The sequence below is a fragment of the Microtus ochrogaster genome, unplaced genomic scaffold (assembly GCF_000317375.1).
Source record: "Microtus ochrogaster isolate Prairie Vole_2 unplaced genomic scaffold, MicOch1.0 UNK11, whole genome shotgun sequence".
Classification (NCBI taxonomy): Eukaryota; Metazoa; Chordata; class Mammalia; order Rodentia; family Cricetidae; genus Microtus; species Microtus ochrogaster.
In genome coordinates this window covers 6,621,903-6,644,737 of record NW_004949109.1, presented here as the reverse complement: position 1 = coordinate 6,644,737, position 22,835 = coordinate 6,621,903, and positions in this window count along the sequence as shown.

The following is a 22,835-nucleotide window of genomic DNA, read 5'->3' as shown; positions in this document are numbered from 1 at the left end:
TGCTGGGGATGGATACCAATGGGAAGAGAGCCATGGCAGAAAGAAGGGTCTGTTGCCTGGTCCCTGGTGCTGATTCAGCAGGCTTCTTAGCATGCTTCTCCAGGGACCAGCTGTTCTTGGCCTAGATCCATTATCTAGACCCGGCATTCCTCTGCATCAAGAGTTGCACAGCACAGAGAGACACCTTCCCATTGATAGCCATGCCCAGCACATTTGTACAGCTTCCGCATTAACCTGGCAGGTTATAGTGCTGATGAAACTTCCGTTTGAGAAAGAGTTCCCTCTACTGGCTGATGGAAGCTGGAGTCTGTTGGCTCAGAGTGCCTAAGGATTAAAATGTTCTTAGGAACAAGAAGACAAGCTATTGAAGATAAGAACCATAGCCAGGCTTTAACTTTTCTTATCTGGCCAATAGTTCTTGGAGCCTTCTCTTTTTACTCGATCAGCTTCACTGAGCTATGCTTCATAAAATGAAACATATACACATATATCTCAGCAACCACCACCACCATAAAAATGCAGAACCTTTTGCTGGCCCCCAAAGTTCCCTTGATTTTTTTCTGCAGTCAGCTCCCACCCTTCGTTGCCTATGGTCTCCAAATAACCATGGATCCCCATTCCTTAAATATGCATTAGTATCACCCATATTAGAATTGCAAAGAGATAAGTGGATACACATAGTATATAGTCATGTCTAAACACTGTTTTTTATTTTTATTTTTTGGTTTTTTGAGACAGGGTTTCTCTGTGGTTTTGGAGCCTGTCCTGGAACTAGCTCTTGTAGACCAGGCTGGTCTCGAACTCCCAGAGATCCGCCTGCCTCTGCCTCCCAAGTGCTGGGATTAAAGGCGTGCACCACCACCGCCCGGCCTAAACATTGTTTTTTAAAGTTCACGAATGTTCTATGTATCCTTAGCTTTAATCATTTACCACAGGACTCTATTCTATTGGATGTCAATGATGGACATTTGGGTTTGGGGGAAATTTTGATCCAAGACAATGAATTTAAATCTTTTTTAGAGGCATACATTTTTATTTTTCAAAAATACGCAGGTGAGATTTCTGGATGGTATTGTAAGTGGAGAAATTTCAAGATTTCCCACAGAAGTTGTGTACTAATACAGTTATAGGAAACAGTGTGGACCCATGCCCTGTCCTTCATCATCCCTCATACCCAGAGCAACATCTCGCTAATCTGCAGTTTACCACAACTGCCCGACAACCATCACAAAATCTCCCTCAAATTCAGCAAAACCTGACTAAAACTAGTACCATAGGACTGCATCCCAAGCTCAGGTCCCAAGGAGATGTCAGAAACTGTCTGAACCCTGATGCTGACCGGTGCTCAAAGAGTTATATCTCAAGGCCTAGAGAACTTGGCCATGAATGACACTGTTGTTCTGATTCTTGGAGCTCCTGACTGAAAATTCCACACCTGGAATTTCAAATTAGGCAGGGCTGAAACATAGTAAGACTCAAGAGTGAAGGGCAAGATGATGGTCAAAGACAAGGAGAGTTACTTAGGTCTCTGCCCTGAGACTTTCCCAAGTGAACACCATCATTCTGAGTTTTGGATTAGCTACAGGCAGAGGTTCCACTCAGGGTGAATGAACTAACTGCCTCTAGCGCCCAGACTCATTAGAGCAGTAGCCCACACACTGTTGGCAAACCCCTGCTTCCCATAGAAGTAATAAAATGAACTGGCTTGAGTTCTAGCTCTTTCTGAAGCTCAAGGCTGGTGCCAGGGCTGAGGAGTGCAGCACCACCATGAAGACGCAGGGAGGCCTGCATGCGAGAGGAAGACCCAGGTTATAGTTTGAGTAGATTCTAGGCCGTGGGCTGTGGAGACCATGGTAAGGAGATGAAGACTATAAAAGGAGAGGTGAAGACAAGGACACTAAGAACCAATTTATCAAAATCCCCCCCCAAAGCCAAAACAAAAAGTACCCCCAAACAAAACAAAACAGAAAACCAGAAAGAACCACATGAAAAATATCTAGATGGAAGATGAATGTGGTAACTTTTCCACCGTCTCCTTGAGCATCTTTGGGGTGGCTGAATAAAAATGACCCCCCCCCTTCAATAGCCTCATATTTTTCAGTCCTTAAGTGGCCAGGGAGCGGGACTATTTGAAAGGATTAGAAAGATTCACTTAACTTTACTGGAACAAGTGTGTCACTGGGATGGGCTTTGAGGTTTCAAAAGCCCATACCAAACCCAGAGTCTCTCTTGGCCCATGGATCAGGATGAAGCTCTCAGTTACAGCTTCAGCACTATGTCTATCTGTGTGCCAACATGCTCCCTACTGTGTTGATAATGGTCTGGACCTCTGAAATGGTAAGCAAGCCCTCAATTAAATGTTTTCTTTTAGAAGAGTTGCCTTGGCCATGGTGTCTCTTCACAGCAGTAGAATAGTGACTAAGACAATCTTAGTCCAGAAGATGATCATTTTAGGATAGCTTCACACTGTTTAGATGGGGACAGCAGCTCCTTTGGAGAGCTTTTGTGACTTGTTGGCAAAGTTAAGGGACCAGTTGGAAGTTCTTTCCGTATCCGCCTCTCCATCTCCAGATGACTTCAGGGATTTCTCGTGTCTTTCCTTCCTTCTGTCTCTCAAGGGCCTTTCCGTCTTCCCATTGTGAGTGTGTCCTGCTGTCCCTTTAGTCTCTCTTTCTGCCCTGGAATCTTGTCCTGTCAGGAACGCATTTTTTACTGTAAGCCCCTGGACTCACAGGCATGCCAACTGTCCTCAGTCCCTAAACGCATCCCTTCTGTGGGGCGTCTTCTCATTTCACCAGCCTCAACCTCCCAGATATCTTCAGAGAGGGCTCTCCAATACCAATTCCTTTCCTCACCGTCCTCCCGTCTCCTTGATCTGCTTTCTGTGGGTTGTGCCTTCCTGGCATCAAGGTCTAACAGTCCCCTGCTCACCCTGCCAATCACTTGGTGTTTTGTTTTGTTTTTTCCTCCTGGGCCCCATCTTGGTCTTGCTGTACACCAGTGCACTCTTCACTGGCTCCAGGGCATCCCGAGATTCAGTGTCATTGTCACTCTCTACCCCTTCCCCTCTTCTAGGGCACCTTTGTAACTCCCTCTACCTTACAGATGAGATGCCCCCAGCATTCTGCTCTTCTTTGCTATTTTCTGTAGTCTTTCCCTTGCCTAAAGCCTCCGAGCAGACAACCTTGAACTTGGTTGTCCCTTTCCAAAGACCCCTGCCTTGTCCTCCATAGCCCTGTCCAATGTGAGGTCACATGGGGTAGAGGAGAAGAGGCATTGATCTACCTTTAAGCCTTTAGCATAAGGCCCTAAACATTATCCCGAGAGGTTGAATTAATTGTACTATCTGCCCTATTGACTGTTGAGATCTCTCCTTTTGATGGACTGGTAACCTCATGGAGAGTGGTCAATTAAGTTCAGACCTGCTCCCTTCCAAAACAATACCCCAGGTAACCCTTCTACCAGCCATAACATGGGCATGTGGTAGCTGGCTGTGAACCGGTTCTCCTACACGACAGGAACAACCCAGGAGAAAACTCAGGGAGTAATTGAGCCGTGATTGGCACCCACTGCACCACTCCGAGCTGACAATGAGCAGACACAGCAGTGTGGGCCTCTTCCAAGTGGCGTCTCATTTCTCCGCGGTGACTTTAGATTGCCTTACAGAGGTTGGCACGCGGCTGTGGGAGTGCCTACTGGGAGTTGCACCTGAGCCTGGTGCCTGACTGCCGCAGACAGCTGCCTAGTTAAGGCAAATTTTGCAGCTAAATTGTGTTCTACTTGGGAATTGGAAACAATTGCAGAAGGACAAATGGAAATGGGCTTCCGGTTCAAGGCAGGAGAGCGTGGAGACAGCCCTGCCATCATCTCCTCGGTTCCTTTCCAACTGTTGTTTTGGGGAAACTTGTGGGCCATTTTCCAAAGAGCTTAGGGAAGGACAGAGCAGCTTCAGCACAATGTGAAAAGTCCCTGCCTTGGGAGGTGACACTGGCATTGGGATTCGGAACAGGGATTTCAGCCTCCTGGTCTTGATTACTTGCTCTGGCACTATGAGCTGGGGAACTCTGGGTAAAGGGCTTCCAATATCTGAGACTCACTTTTCTCATCTGTAAACTATTATTAGTAGTAAGGATACTTACCATGTTAGGGTTTGGAAATATAAACAGACACAAGATCTTAGCCCAGAGAGTGCCACATAAGAATAAGCCTTTGATCGGTGTGGGAACTCAGGAAACCATTTAACCTCATGATACCCTTTCCTCTGTCTCTAGAGGTATTTTTTTTTATATCTTTAAGAAGAGAGCAGAGGGGGAAAAATTTGAGGCATTTGGCACAATATGAACACTTTGCAGGTGACAGGTGTCCTTTGTATTATCATGGCCTGGCTATGACTGGGTCTGTTTAGTATACCTTAGGATAGGTAAGCAAGGCTGGGGAGTGAGGTTTTCCTGTCATGGGGACTAGATTTATTAGCCTGAAATGAGGTCACAAGTGGCCGTGATGACCAGCACACATCTCTCTGAAGGAGATTCTGGACACTGAGTGTCAAGGAATGGCTACAGGGGATCTGTGTATGTGGGGGTGAATTCAGATGGGGGGACTCTGGAAGGATGCTTGAGTACAAGGAAGAGGAGGGGCTTAACAGAAGGCTGGTTGTAGGCGAACAGAAAGTGGGCACACTTTGCTTAACAACACCAAAAGGATACCCTAACTTGAAACCCTGAGTGTGGCCGAGGCCGCTTTTCCATCTTCCCTGTGTCCCTGCCTGTGACTCTTACCGTTTGGAGCACCAACTTCGTCTGAATAAAGGCTATTTCAATTCAGGGTGGTATTCAGCACTCCCCCCAAAAACTCCCTGGCCACATGTGAGAGGGCCAGGTTTTGGAGATGATGAAAACATTGTTTTTCTAAGTTCATGTCTGGGGACACTGTGGGGTCAGCTACACTTGCTTCCAGGCCTATTGCTATGGGCCTGAGCATTTGAGAGACCATCACAAGAAACACCCTGCCCCTAAAGGTAGTGCAGCAGATCTGGGATCAGGTCCTCTGTGAAGGGATGGTGGGGCTCTTCTAATGCTGACAGACAAGAGTACCGCAGAGCCTGGTGTGCCTAGCCTGCTGCGAGGCGACGCAGGAGATGCCATCCCAGCCTGGAGCTGACTTTCCCCGTCATCTGCTCACTGGCCACATTGCAGTCGATGCAAGCAAGGGCTGTTTGTTTTCCCCCCAGAACAAGAATTCTCAGAAAATCGATTCAATCTCATTGACAATGCATGCTAAGTGATTGAAAGGCCATTAAACCCATTAATGGGGTGCTCTTTAAATAAAATAAGTCCCTAAAAGGGATCTTAGACTTGGCAACATCAGTAGCGCTAACAGTACGAGGGCCCTGCCTGGAGACCTATAAATACACCAGAACAAATACCAGAGAGCAGGAGGGGCGCACACAGAAGAAGGAATCTGGAACAATGAGCAGCTGGGACAGAGAGGACCAGCGTTGGAAGACACGCTTAATGGCTTTGGTTTTATTTCTGACAGGATTTACAAAACCAAGTGGCGGAAGGGAAGTTTGCATCTTGATTTCAGTTAAATATTTGGCACTGCATCCCATGAAATTTCAGGCATAAAATTAATTCAAATTGTCTTGGATGGAAGTACAGTCACGCAGGCTGGAGGTTGGCTGACTCTGCCTCCCTGGGAAGCCGGGGAGGAAGCAGCCTCCAGTGGCAAGTCTGGCGAGGCCTCCTTCTAATATCTGTCACAGACAGGGGCTTCTCATAGTCCCTCCCTGAGTAATAATACCAACAGGGGCTCCGTGGATAAAGTACTTGCCAGGCAAGCATGAAGACATTGGGTGCCTAGTATCTATGCAGAAAACTGGGCCAAAGACACAGTATGTACGCATAGTATCACTGGGTAGGCAGAGACAAGATGGTCTCTGGAGCTTGCTGGATTAGTGAGCTCCAAGTGTGGTAAGAGACCCTGTCTCTAAAAATGTTGAGCTCTGGATGCGCGCGCAGACACACACACACACACACACACACACACACATAAATGCACTCTCAGCAACTAACATGAATTGAGCTCACATCCAGGTCCCAATGTTTTCCTGAGATGGTTTGTGTTTTTAAACCCTGGTGGCTCTGTCAGCTATGTTGGCCACTGCCAGAGACTGATGTGAAGAGCAGAGAGAGAATGCAGAGCATAGATCACGTATTTGAAAGCGACAAGGAGAGAGAGGACCATCTCTCCTCAGGTGTCTCCCTAGTGGGCCGTGGGTGGGAATGAGCGCAGCATTCCCAGTGCCCACTTTCCCAAGTGAGGCCTAGGTCTCACACACCTGGGAGACAGAGCCCCCTGGGGAACTTCTCAGACTTCTGACACCTGCGGAGTTCTGTCACAGCACAGCTGGACCTGCCCAGAGGGACCACTGGTCAGGGATGCTGCCTCTTTTAACAGTTCCAGTCAGGCTGAGGGGGACACATCAACTGTCACTGGTCCTTCATGGGTGACAGCTCACAGTTGGAAAGCAAGTGGAGATGTAGGAAGATTAGTCTCTAGGGGCATGAGCCTAGCGCGGATCCTCACAAAACTATTACCAAACACAGACTGGGAAACTGAGGCACGGAAGATTGCACTGAAGATTTGCCTGCCCTGCTGAGCAGTGAACTCCTGTTCTGCTCCAAGTTTCCCATCCCATCCAAGCAAAGGACACTTGGTGTCTACCACGAGCACGAGACGCTCTTAGAAGAAAATTGTCCCTCTGGGGAAAGTGGTGGTATCACAGGCTGCGTTTCCCTTTATGGTCCCACTGGACAAGGCTGACCTCATTCTGTCTGCCACTCTTTTGTTTATTCAGCCACTGTGCGCTGGGAGCCAATGGTGTACCAGGAGCAAGACCGCAAAGGTACAATTTCAGCTCTCCAAGGGCTTGGAGCCTGGGAAGGGCACACAAAGGAAGGGGTCATTTCTTTCAGAGGTGTTTTTATTTAAAGAGATCCTGAACCTATTTCCTGGTTGAATGGATGGGCAAATTGGAGGACATCCAGACAAGGCAATGCTACTCAGCAACAGAACGGGATGAGCTATGCTGTGTGGAGCAGCACGGGGGAACCTCAGTTATAGCACGCTGAGTGAAAGGTGCTGGGTACCAACATGGTGTTGGTCAATTATCTTGCTGCTGTGAAAAAACCCAACCAAAGAAGCATGCTTCAATCCCAATCTTATTTCTAGGTCTCATTTCCCCCCATCCCCTAAGCTGTCAGCATATCTAAAAACCAACACACACACACACACACACACACACACACACACACACACACACACACACAAGAACCTGTTATTTTGAATGAGGCTAAACTTTTTAATTCTTTCCCTACACCATGAAAAACTTGTGGTTGGGTGTCTCACGTGGCAAGCAGTGATTGGTTTTGCTCTGTCAGCTCTATGACGTCATGTGTGTTCTTGCCTACCCCCTACCAAACTTCTCCTCACACTCCTTCAATGAAACCAAAGCTCAGACTTGTGCCCTCTCACAGATGTGTCAATGGAGCACACAGTGTGTGCCAAATTGTGTTGCCAGGGTGGTTGGTTTGGTGGGTTTGGTGGAGGAGGCAGAAGGATGGCGAGCATTAAAAGGAGCAGACACCAGCCAGTGTCGTGCAAGACTGTGGAAGGTGTGGAGAGGCTCCTTTAAATGGAGTGGAAGGTTTGTGTGTCCTGTCCCACGTCCTCCCCCTTCCCTGGTAAAGATGGCGCCAGTCGCGCCTTGAAATGCAGAGTGAACAGACGATCAATAGCTCCTTACTTCTGGCCAGGGTGTGGTAATGGCTAGGCCATTAGCACACTGTTGGGCTCTTTCCATGAACATGTGTTTCCCCGAAGCCACTGCAGCATTTCCGAGGTACTTGGCTTCCTCTCCTGCAGAGCCTGCACAGCCTCCGGGAGGAAGGGCTCCAGCTCTCTGTGCTTATGAAGAAGGTAATGCATGTCAAATTGCCTTGGCTCACCCAGGCAATTGGGTACCTTTGAAAGGTGCAGAGAAATGTCTCTCTATGGTCAGATTGGCCCATCACACACATCTGTTCTCTTGACCAAACTCCAACAATCTGCCCTCACTTTGCTACAGACTCCACAACTTGCTGCTGGCTGGAGTCCCAGGCCCAGGCAGGAGACTGTACAAAGTCACTAGGCTAGAGTCCTGGCTGTCCCCAGGCCCTGAGAGCAACAGTCAAAGGAGTCAGTGTTCACGGGTCCCCACAGCATAAGGGTATCCTCCAGAAACCTACAAAGAATTCTAAAGAGACTCAAAGGAAAAGGTGAGGGAGGTAGAGGATTTGTCTGTGGAAAAAGTATTCTTCAGGGGAATTCTGGGAGGGAATTGTAGCCAGGATCTCCATAGCTTCCCGAGGGTGATCTTATGGGGTGAGCTTCCTTCCGTTCTCTTCTCTTCTCTTCTCTTTTCTCTCCTCTCTTTTCCTCTCTGATGGTCTCCTCTCCTCTCCTTTCTTCTCTCCTCTCCTCTCCTTTCTTCTCCCCTTTTTTTTCTCTTTCCTGCTTACCCTTCTTTCCTCTATCTCTCTTTGGTTTTATAAAACAGAAAAACAGAGACTTACTGTGGGACCCAAATCCTAAATTGACCTTAAACTCGTATTGTAGCTTCCTTAGCTTCCTGAGTGATGGCAGGTATATCACCACTCTTAGCTTTTGATTTCATTTTGCATCTTTGTGTGTGCACCTGTGTGCAAAGATAGGTTTCTGTTATTATTCTCTGTCTCTCTCTCTGTTTCTCTCTCTGTCTCTGTCTCTCTCTCTCTGTGAACCAGAAGTCAACATTGGGTGTCTTTTTGTATTTCTCCCTAGCTTGTTTTTTTTTTGAGACAGGGTCTCTCATTGGACCAGAAGCTCGCTGACTGGTCAGACTGGCTAGGGAGCTTCCAGGGATCTGGCTGTCTATGCCCTGCTCCAGACAAAGGCTTATAGCCATGGACCACCACACTCTGTTCTTCCCTGGGTATTGGAGATCCAGTCTCAGGTCCACACGCTTGCACTGGAAGCGTTGTACTAACTGAGCCTCCTCCTTCAAGTCTGGGAATAGGACGTCTCATCGGTCTGGAGCTCACTGGGTAGGCTAGGCCTGCTGGCCACTGAGCCCTCAGGACCTTCCTGTTTCTGCTTCCACAGGGCTGGGGTTGCAAATGCACACCACACATCCAGCCTTTTGTATGAGATCAAACTCAGGTCCCTTGTGTGTACGTTTTACTACTAGCTGTCTCTCCAGCCCCTTGATTTTATTTTTTACCTGGAAAGCTAGACATATTCTTTTTCCTCCATTCTTTCAGTGGTTTTTAGGCATTGATTTTGTACCTGAGCAAATGTCTGCAAATAAGATACAACCATGACTTGACCAAGTGAGGGCCAGGAGCCTCCAGGAAGGTGCTGTGTCCAAAGACCTTCAACTGCCTCCCCAAGCACATCAGGACTTCCAAAGCCCTCACCATCTTGCCCTTCACAGCTCACCAGGGTGTGGTGGGCCCTCCTCCCAGATTCTCTACCACTGTCTACACTAGCACAGGTAGGTGCTGGTTCTTGAGAAAAGAGTCCAGTCACAGCATGCCTTTTTTCTACTTCCCGCTGACTCTCTGCCTGGCTAGTCTGTTTCCTGGGTTGCTGTAATAAAAACAACAGCAACAACAACAAAAACCTGACCAAAAGCAACTTGGAGGAGGAAGGAGTTTGTTTGGTTTCCATGGACCAGCCTTAGTTCATCATCATTTAGGGAAGCCAAGGGAGGAAGGAACTCATGACAGGAACCTAGAGGCAGGAGTTGATGCACAGGCCATGGACTGTGCTGTTTACTAGCTTGTTCCTCATGGCTTGCTCAATGTGCTTTCTTATATCACCCAGGACCACCTGCCCAGGGGTGGTAGCACCCACATGGGCTGAGCCCATCTACATCAATTATTAATCAAGAAAATGATGGAGGCAATTCCTTAGTTGAGATTCGCTCTTCCTAGGTGGCTATAGCTTGTGTCTTGTTAACAAAAGCTAACCAACATACTGCCTAATGGAGAGTAAGGTCAACTGCCCTACAGGGGTCACCAGCGGCTATGGTTTAGTTTAGTTAATTCTCAGATCTGTCCTACAAGGCAACACAACTAACCACCGTTGACTAGAAAGACCACACAACTATTAAAGGTGTGTGATGGTTTGAATGTGTAACGTTCCCCAACAGGCTCTTGTGGAATGTCACAGTCACTGCTGATGCTGCTATCCTGGAAGATGCCGGAAACTTTAGTAGGCAAGGCTTTGCTGTTGGGGGAAGTGGGTTGCGGGCAGTTTTGACATGGTTTCTAGTCCCTTCTTTGCTCTCTCTGCTTTGTTTCTGTCATGAGGTGAGGGACTCATCCGCTTCACACTCCCACCACCATGGTGTTCTACCCAACCACATGGGGCCAAGAACCCACGGCCTTTCCCATGTGATACTAGTACTGGTTCAGTAAGCAGAATATTAGCCTCTCCCTTTGGACACTGAAGACAGCCCTATGACTTGTTTGGCTAATAGGATGCTCGTGGCTGTGACGCAGGTCAAGGGTTTAATGAGACCCGAGTTTTGCCTGTCCTTTTATTCTTCTGCCCTTTACTATGAGAAGAACATGACCTTCAAAACAATGCCCTCACACAAAAACACAATTTTAATCTGGATGTGCTCCACGAACCATCTCAGAGATTCTTTTAAAATAGTTTGAAGCCGCTGTATTCGGATATAATTCAATCTCTACAGTTTACCACCTACATGGTACAAACAGAATGTCTTTGTACAAAGAGCTGTGCAGCCACCATATCTCGAGGATACTTGTGATGTCACCCCCAAAAGAAACCCCATACCTTTTAGCATTTAATTCCTACTCCCCAAACCCTCCCCGTCTCCTCATGACTAGGCACGCACTCACCTACATTCCCACCCTATAGATGTGTCTATTTTCAACCATTCATATGAAAAGAATCACTTGTTATAATCTACTTCCACCCATGTTGTAGTATTTATCAGAACCTTATTCCTTTTTATTGCCAAATCATATTACGTTGGGTGAATATACCATATTTTATTTATGTATCCATCTGCTGCTGAAGTCAGTGGTACTTTTGATAACCATAGAAATTCATGGGGAGAAAGGGAGCTTCACCTCATTTTTACGTGACTTTACAGTGATGTTAGCATATTGACTTTATTGACACATGACTGTTTTATGCACACGCTAGTTCCATTTCTCACAGTAAGTGAATAGCTTGGTAGATTATTTCTAGATTAGCCTCTCTGAGTCTTACTGGAACAATATCCCCAGATGCAGCCAACTCTTGGTTATGGAGAAAAGGATGCCTCTCTTTGACGTCTCTGAGGAACTGAGGCCAGAGTTGAGAGTACTGACTTTGCAGGAAGATGGTACCTTCAGCCTGGGAGAACAGAAGGTCTTTCTTTTAAGCTCCAGGTTGTGGTTTTTATATGGACTTGAAATTCTAGATGGCTCATGGGGACTGAACGGTTCTTTCCTTAAAGTGCAGATAATGAAGTAATATATCTAATGGGTTCCCTGAGTGTCATGGCAGCCCACCGTGCATTTGCTGTAAATATAACTGCCAATTCTCCTTTTGTGCCTGTATTTTTGAGTCTCTTTAGGTTAACCAAGCTTCAGTATAGTCGGACTTTCTTTGGACAGCCAGCTCCTAAATAATGACATAGAGACTTCTTATTAATTAAGAAAGCTTGGCCTTAGCTTAGGCTTGCTCCCAATAGCTCTTATAACTTAAGCTAACCAATTTGTATTAGTCTATATTCTGCCGTGTGGCTCCTTACCTCTCCCCCATACTGTCTCATGGTGAATTCCCACCTCTCTTCTTCCCATCTATTCCCCAAAGTCCTGTCTGTCCTCTCCTGTCTAACTATGGCCATTCAGCTCTTTATTAAACCAATCAGAAGGTGCCTTGGCAGAGACACATCTCCACAGTGTACAGAAAGATCATCCAACAACACTACAGAGCTGTTTGTTTCCAGGTTTAGATAGTTTTGTGTGCAGCTTCACATCCCCAACAAGGAGCTCCCTCCTGGAGGGAAGACGCCACAGTAGAAAGGGGTCTGTGGGGTTCCACCAGGCCAGAAATGCAATGGAGACAGAAGAAGGTTCTTTTTTTTTTTTTAATTTATTCTTCTCTCGTACATTGCATCTCGACCGTACTTCTCCTTCCACCCCTCCCAATCGCCCTCACCTCCCCTCTCCCCCAGATTCTCTCTTCCTCCATTTCCCTTGGTTGCCTGGTCCAGCCTTGCTATGAAGGTTTGTGCCTAGTCATATTGTAATTTATCAAGACAGAATAAAATGTCATGGAATGAAGAGTTGACTTGAGGACTAGAGTCAGTGTCTCACGGTGCAGACTTTAAAATGCAGCAACATGTGTCCTGTTGTTTTGATTTATAAGAATCCTGATGTTTAATTTAGCTCAAAAGAAAATTATTATAAAGAAGAAGATGATGATTTTTATCAAAAATTTTTAGATCAATAAGAGATGTGGATTTAGAAAACAAATATTAAAAAAAAAACTGCCTGGGAAAAACAATAAAGGAAGTGATCACCCCAAATGCCTAGGGAGCAAGTAGGACCAACCAGTGGGTGGGAAGACTGGAAGATCAGCCATGTTCTATCATTATGTGCTGATATCAACTACGGTCAGAAGAAGGGCAAGATAGGTAACATGAAATACCCTTGACTAATCCTTTTATTAAAAAAGGCAAATTATATATCTAGAAACCAAAGGAGAGAGGAATAAGTCATACAAGCTGATGGACAGAGTAAGGGCTGTCCTTAGGTAGAAGGAAGAGCCTCAAATGCTTGGAGTAAGGGTCAATACTTGCTTTCTGCAGAAGGTGAGAGCTTGGGCGACTCGTGAACTTTTACATAGATTATTTTCTGTTTTGTTTATACTTATTTAAAAAAAACATAAGAACCACTTAACTTCTAAGCTGTACAATAACCACTTGGGGTTCTGATCTGGCCCATGCACACTATTTTGGCTTCTTGCTGTAGTATGAGGTACGGGTCATGTCTCACTACCTGGCTAGCTTAGCCCCAAAAATAACCACATGAAAATTGTATTAACTAAATTATTGCCTGGCCCATAAGCTCTAACCTCTTATTGTTTAACGCTCACATCTTGATTAACCCATTTCTATTAAATCTGTGTATCACAATGTGACTGTGACTTACCACATTTCTATTAAATCTGTGTATCACAATGTGACTGTGGCTTACCAACAAGAGTCTAACCCACGTTCATCTCAGGTTGGAGAGTCATGGCGTCTGCCACACTTCCCTTCTTCCCAGCATTCTGTTCTGTCTACTCAGCCCGCTTAAGGGCTGCCCTATCAAAAGGCCAAGGTAGTCTCTTTATTCAACCAATGAAAGCAACACACAAACAGAAGACCCTCCTACACCACCTTGCATTATTAAAAAGAACTAGAAAAAAACACATGTATTAATCTCAAGAAATTAGGAAAAAAAGATGAGTAAAAATGAACACAAGTGGAACACTCAAGCGAAATTGATTAATTCAGGCAAAGGCTGAAGTAAGTGACATAGGAAACAAATGAAATTACTCGAAAGAAAAATATACTTAAAAAATTGGTTCTTAAAGTGCACAAAACAGGACAGCCTCTTGCACTCTGAGCAAACACTGAAAATGGATCCAGGAAGAAACAAAAGCTTGGTTTTTTTTATGGCGGTTTCCACAGAAGGAAGTTGACTCAAGATTTACCACTGCAAAAGGAGCCAGAGTCAGATGATGTCACAAAACAAGTAATTCTACTAGTTTTTTTAAAAATAATATTGATTCTCCAGAATTCCATACAATGTATTCTAGCCACCATCCATCTCCTCTTAGCTCCACCTCACGTTCCCTACAACCCCCTTCATGTTCTCTCATTCTCTTTAAAACCCCATGGTCTGCATGTTTTCAAGAAATGAAAAATGTTTAAAGCAACAGACAAAAATAGAAAGTTCTAGAAATTATTTTCCCCCTGGGGAGTCAAAAGTCAGCGGCTCTAGAATGGGAGCTGCAGGTAGGTTTTGTCTTGGGTGTCAGTTTGCCTGCGTGGGTGGTGTCTGCTGGAGCCCAGAGGGAGCTACCGAGGTCAGTTGGCATCTAGTGGGTGGAGCATGAAATATGTGAAATACGAAATCAGACGGGTCTAATGAGCTAGTTCCCACAAATAAAGCAGGAACTGCTGGATGATGCCTCCCACATTCCTGAACAATTCGTTTGAGACAATTTCCAAGCTCAGTAAAACAGATTCCTCTAAAGACCATTCAGCAACCAAACCCAGGTTCCAGACCAAGCCTGACCTGCTCCCTGTCACGACAGCCAGTGAGTAATAGAGAATCCAACCCCAGGATGCAAGAGCCAATGCTATCAAGGGACATGCCCTAGTCTGGTTGAAGTCCATGTTGGGATGGTCAGCATCTTTGTCCCTGGAGCCCTTGCTGATTATAGTTAAACAGAAATCTTTCCATCCTGCTGACCTGACCTTGACCTTAGCTTCTCTTCTAGTTCTCTGAACCCAAAAGCAAACTCAAGAGCTCATCTCCAAGGCCCCAGAGGGTAGCTGTTCCAGGGCTGGGACTTCCCACCTTACCTGGGTTAAGGGCTTCTGTGGCTGTCACAGCTACCCTGGAGGTGGAAAGCACAGGAAATGAAGAGGACCTGCGGCTGCCATGAGTAAATCTTCATTATTATAGAAAAGGGAAGCGTGGCTTTACTATCCTCATTTTTATGATGAAGTAAAATAAAATGGGAAGGAAGAGCAAGAGAAATGATCACTCGGCAAACGCCCTCAAACCTCGCACGTGTTTACTTAAGCGACTCTACAAACATAACCCTGGGTGTCCGTTAAATCAGCAGGCATGTCAGTTGGCACTTCTGGTTACGGACCATTTTATAGTCATACATCAGTCATAGCCGTAAAAGCTGTTTGCCCAGGATCCAGGCAGGAGGAAGCAGGGCTGAAGTTGGCCAGCTTTCTCCTGACTTTTCATAGCCTGATTTATCAGGTTGCCAACAAAAATTGCCTCCCCTGGGCCTGAAAGGTCCCTTGTTTGCCTTGCTCTCCTAAGGAGCAGTGGATGAATTGACATACCAAGAAGGGCAGAGGCATAGCAGGCATTGGTCATGGTGCCTGGGATACCTACCGTGGGAGGCGGCCCAGGGGCCAGCTGTGAAGATGCACATGGCAGCCATTAACACTCATGCCCATGCGAACTGGATTTGAAGTAGACTCAGTGGCTGAGCCACAAGCAGGTGACAGTGGCCTGCCCTTGCCTCAGTTTCACATCCTCTCTATTACTACATTATTGACACAGAGGCTGCCAAGTCCTGACATTTTGGCCTTGCCAATGGTGCATCTTAAGGCTTTACCCAGACGTCTTTGCCTCTGGGATCCCCCAAATCTATGGTCTCCCCTTTGCACCTACCATTTCCTAGTTCTTAAGACGTTTCTTGGGTTATGACTACCACCGAGCAGCAGTTATCACAACCCCAGTGGGCACTGGGACTGTCCCGTCTCATCCCCCGCTCCGTCTCTGCCGGGACGTCTTGTGTGTTGTCTGCCTCTTCACTCATAACAGGCTGGGATCAATTTTCCAGTGGCAGCTTGGAAATAATAGGGCAAAATGTATATTAATACAGAAGTATATTGTGAAACTGTCCTTAAACAAACAAATGAGCCACTTTAAAATATTACTGCTATAAATGACCATGACAGTAGCACAGCACATATAATAAAAAATAACTGCTGAAGAGAATCTGCTGAATTACTATAGTAATAAACCAGATGTGATTATTATCATTTAACACGGTCATTGAATACCATGAATCCCTGAAGCCATTAAAATATTTATGATTAAACATTTGCTATTCCTTATAACAGAACATATAGTTGGGTACTAAAAAACAGTTGAAGTATTACCTCCGCTAATCTGTACCAGTTCCGTCATGGAGGTCAACCAACCAACGTTGGTGGTGGTTTTCAGAGGAGAGACAAGTGACTGCCCCTCCGTGTCTTGAAACATCTGGGCGTGTTTCTGCTGTGATTACATTCTCTGATGAAGCAGGGTAGGGTGCTTTGACCACACACCATGAATGTGAGTGTCTGGTCCCGTTCTCGGTGTTCAGGGACAGAGGTGGTCTCGGGGCTGTTGGTCATTTCTCTGAGACCGTTGCAGATGGAGAGGGGTAGGAGAGCCCTTTTGTATGTATCTCTTGCACTTGCCTTGAGCGTCTTCCAGCAAGGATCTTCACCAGTAAACCTCTGCTTGGCCAGTTCTAGCCTGATGTGCTCAGAAAACAAAGTGTTTCATGGAGGGGGCAGCCTCAGGGCATGCAGAGGGAGGTGGGGAATAGGTATCTTCGCTAAAGTCACCACCTCTTCCCCACTTCCTTTGCACCCATGTTATTCCCCTAATGGTTGTTTTCAGTCAGTCCAGTTAACTCTCAGGTGTGGTCTGCTGTCCTGCAGGGTGCTATCAGTCTCTTCGAATTTTAATGAGACTTCTCTGCCCACTATGCCTGCCTTCCACGCCATCTGACTCTGCTTTGTAGCCATTCCATGCAGGATCAGCTTCACTGCGGGCAGAAGGAAAGCCACCCGGCCACGGAGCATCCTATCCTGCTAATAGCCCAGGCTAGCTCTGTTAGAAAGAAGATCTGAGTGCGAATTCTTCACCATAATCACTTGAGAGTTCTCTGAATGTTTTAATTACAGTTACCATAAAAATGAGAACCAGGGAGCTCTTTTTAAACGGATAGCAACAGCGATCACCATTCCTTATGTCTGTAGGGACGGAGATTTTTTCCAAAAATTGAGGGGCTTGAGATTCTGAGAATAATACGAAAAGAAAGAAATAATTTTAGAAAGAGACCTGGAATTGGACTGCCAGATCTGATTGTAACTGGTAGCATGACATTTAAGATGTTAGATAGTCACATGGCCCCAAAGTGTCATTTTTCTCATACAATCATGGCAATTGTATATATTGGTGTGATGTATATGAAACATTTATCGCTGCTGCCATATGGATAATAGGTATTTAATAAACATTAATTTACTAAATGATGGATGAATGGTGAATTTATTCACTGGTTCCACACTACCACGATACCGACTGTATTCCTGGCATGAATACAGCCTATTGGGAGCTCATTTGGTTCCCAGCATGCCTCTCTTGAGTGTCTCAAGTGGTTTTGGCAGTGTGACACAGCTCTGTCATGTGGGTTCCATATTTGCCTTTGCGCTTCCAAGTTTGAGTCAAGCAGGTCTACCCTGTTCATGTTGTGGTCTCACAGCTGTGGGTTCAGTAAACTGGGCAGTGGTAGGGTATGTGAGCCAGGGTGCTCATAAAACCTCTAAAGAGGGATTGGAAAGAGTTTCCAAGAGTCCCACTGGTTCAGTCAACTTTAACGAACTATGGGATCATTAGAGACTCTTTGTCATCAATCAGTCATTAGATTAACAGCCATTCCTGGATGACAGCGTTCTCCTGCTTACAAAGACTTCTATCAGAATGCCCTCAGGGCCTTCCTGGGTCCCCAAACCCAAAAGGGCAGCCCCATTTGTTCTTTTTGACTGGACAGCTACTGAAGCCACAAGGTGGGGTCCCCTTTGGAGCAGTTGCTTAAAACTCAGCTCAGGAGGGGTGCAACTGATTCCACCCCCTGTCTATGCCTGGGGTTTCTGGCACTTTCTGCAATTCTAGTTCTTGTGGGGTTTCCTTCAATCCTTTGTTCATGTTGACCTCTGACCCCTGGGTCTTGCTTGGGCCCTAAGGCAATGCTTTCTTCTCTGCCCATAGCCACCAGTGTCTTAGAATCCCCAACCACTATCATACCACACAACAGCCCAGAGCAACAGTTCTGTACACAGGTAAGCAGCAGTTGTCACCTTGAAACTGGGCTTAGCAAATAACCAACTGCTAGGTAGGAAACGAAGCTGGGACACCATTTATTTATTTATTTATTTATTTATTTATTTATTTATTTATTTATTTATTTATTTTGGTAATAGTTCCTTTGTCATGCCACATCTAGGCAAGTCTCTGCCAGCTTACCTCCTAAATAGCTTCCTCGACTGTCTAGCTACTCTGCCCTGTCCAAACATTCTCCCCGTCACCTGTGTTCTCAGGCTGCACCCAGAACCTGAAATTCTTTCAGTGTTGTTCTAAAGAGTGATTTGCCCTTGCCTTGGACCCTATCTGAGGTCGCCAAAACAGCTCACTGAACTGTTCACTAAACAGACTTCAACCAAGGGATGTGATTATTCCGAGACATTTGCGAGCTTGTGCGAGTATTCAAACACTGTTCGCGTCAGCTCCTGTTTCTCCTTGCTTTAGGAAGCTGCGTTGGAGAGCCCGTTATCCATGCCATAGGGACCCAGGCACTGCACCTCGCTGCAGTAAAGCTTCGTCTCAGAAGGGCAGGCTTGTTGGGTTGCACATGAAGCCACTTTCTGCTGCAAGACTGTGCTTCTAATGTTTCTATGAGAAATACATTGCCCGGCGTGTAAGTATTCATTTCAAACGTTTTGAGCATTCACATTTTCATTTTGCTGATATCCATACACTGGCAAATCTATTTTGAGGACAGAATGCTTCTGCTGGAGAAATCTAGGCTTTGGTGGGGAAGGTGAGTCCCCTGTAGAGCGGGTCCAGCTGAGCTGTCTGATTCATTTCTGCCCCAGATTCCCTAGTTTTTGATGCTCAATTAACTGCTAGTAATTGTTTTAAAGCAAGAGAGAGCCTATCAATTTTAGCTCATTTATCTTTATATTTACTTTAATGTTTAGCAGAAACTATTATTGTTTAGTTATCTCCATTAAAAAAAAAAAGCAGTAGAGCCGCAGGACAGAGCTCCAATCTTCTCGCAGGTGAAATGCTATGGTGTGCTGATGGGAATTCCTTCAAGGATTCCGGATGGAACTTAGCTACTATGACAATAGTTGCTTTCCTGATTACTCTCTAACCTAGTGTTTGCACCATCAGCAATGCAAAAGGCCCCGTTACACAGTAACTCCTTTAGTCATCCAGGCCCCGGGAAGCAGACGTTATAGGACCCCACATTTATTTCTTTTCTCATCGATGTGTGTAAATACCCAGCTAAAGCAACCTGAGGGTGGACAGGTTTATTTTGGCTCATGTTTAGGGGAGTAGTCGTAGGGGAGGCTTGGCCGCAGGAGCTCTCTGCGACTCTGGCGGTGAGAGCTTGCTCACGTGAGGGCTGAACAAGAAGCAGACAGTGGACAGGAAGTGGAGCCGGGAAATAGCCTACCTCTCCTGTGACTCAATTCCTTCAGCTAGGCTCACCTCACTAAGGCTCCCCCTTTTCTGAGGCAGGGTCTCTAACTCACTGTGCAACAGAGGCAGATCTTGAATTATTGTTCTTTCAGTTTGACTTCCCATGTGCTGGCTTACTGGCCGGTGCCACCACACCCAGCTCCGACATCCCTATTTTGCACTGTCTCTTAGAGATTTTCACTTCAAGAGAGTGTGTCTGGCGGCTACTGTTACCATGGCTACCACCCTTATTTTTAGCACTTGTCTGTCTCTCTACTTGGCTGACTCAGTGCCAACTAGGAATGCATCTGAACCTTCTACCTTCTACTTGCGCAGCATCTGGCACACAAAAGTTACCTGATAAGCCAGTCATCAGAACGACAGGACCAATGAATCTGTGAGAAGAGGAGTAACGCCTCCCTTGACGTCACCAGGCAGGAAATAGACTCAAGATTCCAGGCCATGGCTGCTAGACCCCCAGATGGGAGTTCTTCCATGGCATGTAAGAATTTCATTTGCTAACCAATGTAGAAAGAAAACCAGAGTATTATCATTCCTGTGGTGGAAGGAGCTGCAGACCATGGCCAAAGCCCTCAAAACATGGCTCTGCAGCTTAGCAGTCTGGCTTTGACACAGGCGGTCAGGACGAGTGGGTGATGTGATCAGAATGGAGGGCTGTAGGGGCTGTGTAGAAAGTCTTTTCTTAAATGAAAAGCCCAAATAAAGTAAATAAATGAAAACATAAATCACTGTGTCTTCTCCAGGCTCCTGGTCGCAGGGAAACAAATTAGAAAAGGCCCGAATGAAAGGCCTATTGAAGAGGCCTGGCTTGAATTAAGTGGTTATATATTTTCAAAGCACTTTGTTGGGATCTGTAAAAATAGCAAATAAAAAGGTAATAATATCCCCTGGCTCTGCGAGGCAAATGCCAGTGATAGAGGAAGCTTGGGCACGGGGGGAGGGGGGAGGCACTGAAGTGTCTGAGTTTCAGTCGAGGGGAAAGGAAAGCCTTCGCTTCAGAAGTACAGTGCATCTCCTCCCTTAATAATTCATGGCAGCGTGCTGCCTTTCCAGACAGGTATCATGTGTCTTTCTAACAGCACCCACTCTCCTCTTAAAATGGCCCCAAATGAAATCGGAGGCCACAGCTTGAAGGTTTTATTCTTGTCCACCTCGAGGAGCTACTTTAAGGCTATCAAGCTCCAGTAATTTGAGGGCATGTTTTATAGTCTTTTCATTCATAGTTTGAAAAAATGTGAATAAAGATAATCGCAGCCAGTATCCATCCACCACAGGCGTCAGGAGCTGCTTTGCAACCCGGCCTGATCTGCCGGGCTTTTAGTTTCAAAATAAGAGCTAGCCAGAGAACTTGGTTGCGCCTGCAAATGTTCAGGAGCTTGGGCCATGAGTCTTTTCCAAACATTCGTAGGAGAAAATAGCCCTGGAAAACTTACCGGCGACTAGATGAACTTTCTCCTTGTTAAGAAAGGGTTAGGTCCTTTTGTTTGTAAGTGGCAGGTGGGTTGTACAATTCCAGTGTAATTTCAGAAAGCCATCTTCTGCACATAATAAACATGTGTGCAATAATAGGATTCAGAAAATAGCAAAATGCATTCCAGACGCCCTTTGATTGTGCATATAGAACAGAGAATTTAGCTATAATTGGCTATAACACAGTTATGGACAGCAAATGACACACCACGGATTTGGGTGATGTGCAATTCTGATTAGAGATGGTGTGTTTCGCACAAATGCCAAAAATCAAACAGTCGCAGGTACATGGTGACCCAGCACACCCCCACCCACCTCCCTCCCTCCTTCCCTCCCTCCCTCCTTCCCTCCCTCCCTCCCTCCTTCCTTTCCTCCCTCCCTCTCTCTCTCTCTCCCCCTGCCTCCTTCACTTCCTCCCTCTCTTCCTCTCTCTCATTCTTTTTTTCTGTTTAATGAAATCATAAATTAGACCAGAAAACTTATTCTATTATTTTTCAACTGATCAATTGTCAGCCAATACACCATTTTCTTCAGCTGCTACAGCAGTATGAAAGGAAGGGGGAAGCAGGAGCCCGCGGAGAATTGACTTTTGGAGAACTAGACGTAATTTGAATCAAGAATTATAATAGGAAATAAACCATTACAATAAACAAGGAAACATGTACACAATTACTTTCATGGTGTAATTGTATTCACTCTAGTTGAGAAAATAAAGAGATAATACTGACCGTAGCACCTGGGTATTTAATGCAAACTGTAAAATCTATTATATTAAACAAAGTCAAAAGCGATGCGAAAGATCCTGAATCTATTCAAGGCATGCACCTCATTACAGACTTAGCAAATTAAAACACAAATAGGATTAGAAAAGAATAATGTAACAATCTCCCACCAGGTCCCTAGAGCATTAAGTCATAAATTGGGTTTGCATTAAATTGTGCCTGCAGTATTGAATTCAGGGAGCGAGCTGTGGGCTGGAGATAAACCATGCTGGCCTACTCACCAACTTTGGCACAGCTATGTGTTTCCTGAGACGGGCAGTAAATTTGTTAGACTAGAACAGCTCCAAAGAAAGAAACGGAGCACTTCATATCTCAATTTAAAAATGTCCCGTGCCCTGCCACATGTGGCCTGCCTGAGACAGAAACATGGACACGCTCACGTGTGAACTGGAGCTGTGCTTGCTGGTTCGGAGTAGGGACATTTGACTTTATGCACTGTGCGATACCAGGCACGGTTTAAATGAAACAAATGAAACCGCTCCACGTGGTTCCTAATGGGTTTTGTTTTGCTTTTTGTTTGCTTGAATCTGTGTGGGCAGAAAGATAAGAAAAGCACACAGTCTCTAAAGAGAACCCTGTAGCGTTTTGATCTCCAGATGAACGTTACCTTTAATTCTGCAGGAGGCCCAGACCTTACTTACTCTGGGCGATCCATGGAAAAATGTATAAGACATTTAAAAAAAAGCAGATGACTATTTGTAAGCCAAGTTTTAAAGCGACTCTTGCTCTCATAAACACCCCTCCTCAAGGTTTCTCTTATGGTCAGCTGTGTTGGGTTTGTATTCTCACCCGCTGGCTAAGAGGGACTGGGCCAGGAAAAGAGAACTTGCTTGAGTTTTCTATGTCATTTGTGCTTTAGTTTTCCCTGTTGCCGGCAGATGGGCTGGCAAACCACGCAGAAAGCCGCTGGCTGTTGGCCCCCACGTCTGAAGATCATTTTCAGGTATGGAATACAATGGAGTTTCTCTCCCTTTACCTTGACTTCTTAAGGCTGTGATGAGGACGAAGGGAAACCCATGTCAAAGGCCTAGGAGATACTAGTTGAAAAGTACTAGTTCAAAAATACTAGTCTCCCTACTTTCTCTTCATTAGGAAGAGTAGGGCAGGAAGGTGACATTTGCAAGATGTCCTGAGAAAGCCCAGGGTGCTGCGTTGGGTGGGCAGGCATCCTCCGGATTCAACGAAGCACAAG